Source organism: Myodes glareolus, chromosome 17 (assembly GCF_982192425.1).
Source record: "Myodes glareolus chromosome 17, mMyoGla1.1, whole genome shotgun sequence".
NCBI lineage: Eukaryota > Metazoa > Chordata > Mammalia > Rodentia > Cricetidae > Myodes > Myodes glareolus.
The window spans coordinates 35,850,142-35,854,432 of NC_142042.1; the positions used below are offsets into that span (position 1 = coordinate 35,850,142).

General features: G+C 46.0%; 1 long non-coding RNA gene across 1 annotated transcript; it reads left to right on the top strand.

The window, feature by feature from the left end:
- The first annotated feature begins 951 nt into the window (after positions 1-951).
- On the top strand, positions 952-3,998 carry LOC146891222 (uncharacterized). Its single transcript, XR_014997613.2, has 3 exons — positions 952-1,402; positions 2,902-3,039; positions 3,887-3,998. It is a non-coding gene; the product is annotated as an uncharacterized LOC146891222 (long non-coding RNA).
- Positions 3,999-4,291: the final 293 nt, after the last annotated feature.

Sequence of the window (4,291 nt, forward strand, 5' to 3'; positions counted from 1 at the left end):
TTTCAATATATTGTGGGAGTTAAGGCTTAGAAGTAAGTACAAATGCCAATATATGTCAAATGCAGTTGTGAGAAATAACTAAGACAAGAGTCTCATGTCTTTTGTTGCCAGCCTGGAACCATGGCAGCTGGTTTAAATTATAAGTAAGGCAAAATCTTAGGCTCTTCGTCATTCTTGGCAAAGAACTATAATCAAGAGGGCGTGTAGATAGGGAAGGGAGAACAAAGACACACAGACATTTCCACGGTTAAGTCAGGAGGCCCAGCCCAGCAGAAGTGAGTTTGTTAACCACATTTTATGAACGAGAAGACATTGATTACCACTGAGTGTTAATCCTTTAATTTGAGCACTTAGGAGGCAGAGGCAGGTGGGTCTCTGTGAGTTTGAGGTCAGCCTGGTCTACAGCGCAAGTTCCACAAGTTTCCAATGTTACCCAGAGAAACCCTGCTTCGAAAAATCAAAACCCCCAACCAAAGGCATTGAATCTTTTTCCTTTTATGTTTTTAATTTTTCCTTTTTTCTTTTTGAGATAAGGTCCTGGGTGCCCAAACTGATCTTTAATTTACTACATAGCTGAGGATGACCTTGAACTTTGGATCCCTTTGCCTGCCTCTGCCTTCTGATTGTTGGGAATCACAGAACTGCTCCACCAGGGGATCGAACCCTGGCTTCAAGAATGCCACACAAGCACACCCAGCTCCTGATGTTCCTCTTCTTCCTCTTAATCTTTCAGTTGTGAGAGTGAATTAAAGAGTTAAGGTTTATAATTGAAGTAGATTCAAAGCTAGCTGCCCGAAGAGCACCTTGGGTGTTACTGAATACTCCCTGAATTAGGGACCCTCCTAGCCAATCTAGCAGTGGAGTTTTAGGTCTATGCCACCACTGTCTCAAATGGACTAATACTTATCTGGGGTGGGAAGGACATTTGGGAGTTTTTGGAAGGCAGGCCATTGTGCGGCTCAATCACTCCTACAGTCTGACATAGTTAACCATACACTGAGACAAAAGTAAAAGACCTCAAAGGTTTCTAGCAGCTCTCGGAGGCTGTAAGGGAGCCTTGGCTTTTCGGGAACATTCTGTGACAGACACCCTTGTCAACAGCACTGCATAAAACTGATGAGCGTGGTGGCGTCTGCCGGTGATCCCAGCACTTGGGAAATAAAATGAGAAGGATCAGAAGTCCAAGGTCATCCTTTGCAGCCTAGAGAGTCTGAGGCTGTGTGAGATCCTATCTCCAAGCAGACACAAAGGCCTCTATCCACAGGCACTGAATGATGAACAATGGAATGGCTGCCTCAATTCTTTGTTCAAGATGCTTTCTCACTCCTTGTCTCCACAGCAATCCCTGAAAGATCACCTCTTGCTCGTGACTACTTTCTGGATAAAAACTGCCACAAAAGAGGTGAGAGGTTGTATATACTTGAAAGGAGGTTTCTCTCTGACCACTCCTAGGCACAGGGAGGCTTCCTTCCTTTGATAGCAATTCTACGCCGGCCTGTGGATACACCAGATGTTGATAGCCCAGTCAAGACAAGCAGCCTAGGAAATTAAAACTGAACTCTAGCTCAGCCACCTGGATTCTCGAGTTAGATTCCCTTTGTCCTTGATCATAAGGATAATTACCACTGGGTCAAGAACACAGGCACCAAAAGCATCTTCCTGAGGCCCACACAGGCCAATACGGAGACCGTCACAGATCTCCAACACTTTTATGAAAACATCTGACCTTCAGAATAAAAAGTCTTGGCATGGTTAGAGGGTGGTTGCAGTCCTGGACACAGACATAAAGAATGCTGAGCAGTAGAGGGGTGGTAAGCGCCACCCAGAGCAGCCAGGGTGAAGGCGCCTTTGTGATACTCATGTTTCCTGGCTTTTGTCCATGGTTCCTGGTTCATAACTTTCTTTCCACGGTAGATTGTATAGACTAGAATTTCACTTCCTCCAGGTGACTCAGAAACTAATAAAAAAACAATAAAAAAGTATATCGTAATCTTTCCCCGCCTCTCTGTGTTGGCACTACCCGTAAAGACCCTCTCATTCTTGAATTTACCTCTGCTAGGGAGTAGGTGATAAAACTCCAAGGACCTTGCCCAGACCCCAGAGAGAAGAACGCTACACACATACATAGAATCATGAAGAATGCTCAATCAGATGAGTCTTGATAGCTAGGTTTCCCTGTAATCCACTGGCAATCACACCTATGTAATAGAAGCTCCACCACAATCCAAAAAGAACCGGGTTCAGTAAGTTTCCATATAGGTGAGCACATCCCATGGAGGTTTCTAGAAACGATGACGTCAGAAAATACATGAAAGTTCCATTTTCCACCCAGTGTCTTCCCTCTACATCTGTTCCTCTTCATTCCTCCACATTCATTAGCGGAACAATAATGTCAGTGCTGCCCTGAGTCCTGGGCAAGCTAATCGAACGTGAGGAGGAGCTGTGGAAATCCGAACCATAGCCAGTGGACCAGAGGCCCAGAGAAAACAATGTGGGACTTGAAACTGGCATCTGGGAGGTGAGAGGAAAGCAGGCTTGGGCACTACGTCCTCAAGCTATGAGGCTTGCTGGGATCCTGAAGTAGACAGTTAGAGAGCAACTGGATTAGAGGACACCCAGCTGGCACCCGCGTAAGAGCAGCTCTTTGGTGTGTGGGAAAACCTTGTGTCAGAAGCCTTCTGTGAGGATTCTTGTGTGCGAGAGTCAGAGGAAGGACAGGCACTTTGTTTACCCCCAATACAACCTCAGCCCTAGAGAGAGAGGGTTACAATATTGTCTTTTTTTCTGAAGGAAAATGCCCCCGCTGAGATAGCCCCTAGCCGATAGTCTAACCGCTGGGTCTACAACCCTTTGTCAAATGACTCCGACAGACCTGTCTGCCTTGTCCCTTGACCCTACTAGGAACTCGGTCAGAAAGAGCAGAGGTTGGAATTCCAGCGCCTCCCAGACTGAACACCTGCCAACACCTCCAGATGCCGTTTCCACCCTGGTGCTCAGAACTACCATGGATTCCCTCTGGTGACAAAGGACAGCCAACCGGTGAGGTTGAGAAGCAGGACAGATTAGGCTGACCGCCTTCAGGCAGTCCTAAAACCAGGCAGTCCTAAAACCAAACTAACATCATTCAAATGAAACTGGAGTTTTAAAGTTAACGTACTGGCCAAGGAGTGAGGTGGAGATCCTTGTAGCCTGGTCCCCTAATATACTCAGTTCCCACTTAAGGGTTCCCTGCTGTGATAGGCAACCTATTCTTCTTTGACACAATGTCTGTACTGGGATGTTCTATCTTTTGTGGAATGGAGGCACGAACCTTCCAGCCTTGTAAACACAATGGTTTGCAGTGTAACAGTGGTTTTAAGAAATATTTAAGCATTTAAGGAAAGCACAATGAAAAAGGTCAAAATTAAAGGTATCTCCCCGAAAAGGCAACCCTTGTGTGACAGTGGAAAAAAAAAATCTCAATTTTCTTCTTGACTGAATTTAGAATCATCATAGAAACACACCTGTGAGTATGTCTGTGAAGGTGTCCAGAAAGGGTTCTGGTTTGGGGTGCAAGGAGGAAAGCTGTCCTTCTGGGCAAGAGAGTTATTAGAAGAGTTAGCAATGCCATGACAGACAGATGGACAGGAGTATGCAGCCCGGGCTCTGAGAGGAGCTCAGCCTCATGAGGCCCTCTGATGTCCCAGAGTCTGGCAGCCTGAGAACTGTAGACTCCTTCGGGGACTGTGAATGGTACCTGCCATTCTACGGGAATCTACTGGAGAATCTGCTAGAGAGAGTCAGAGACCCACAGATGGGGGCTCGTCATTTTCTTAAGTGACGAAACTTGAATTCAAACCTAGATCTGCTGGGAACCCACGGGATTATCTCTGTTATTTCACACTAGGCTGTCACTCTCAGCCAAAGGTACTGCAGTGGATCCAAGGCTTCTCAAGATTATCTGAAGGAGGTGAGAATTCAGCCCTCCTGGTCTTCTAAATCCACCTCTGCTAGCCAGCTTCCTGCTTCCAGAGCCAAACCTAGGACAGGAGGCCAGGCACTGATGACAAATTCCTTGTCCTGTTCCAACACCTACAACGGAGAACAAAGGTTAACACGTGTTTATTTCATAGTCTGTAGTGCAAGCATCTTTATATAATGAACCTGAAGGAAGGACACCTGCTGTGTGGCCAAAGCCCATTTGGCTGGAGAGACTCTGATCTTGATATCTGGCAGCAACCAGAAGCTTTTAATTGTATCTTCTTACTATTGAGGGAATAATAAACAGCTTCTCAAGCATGTCTCAGGAACC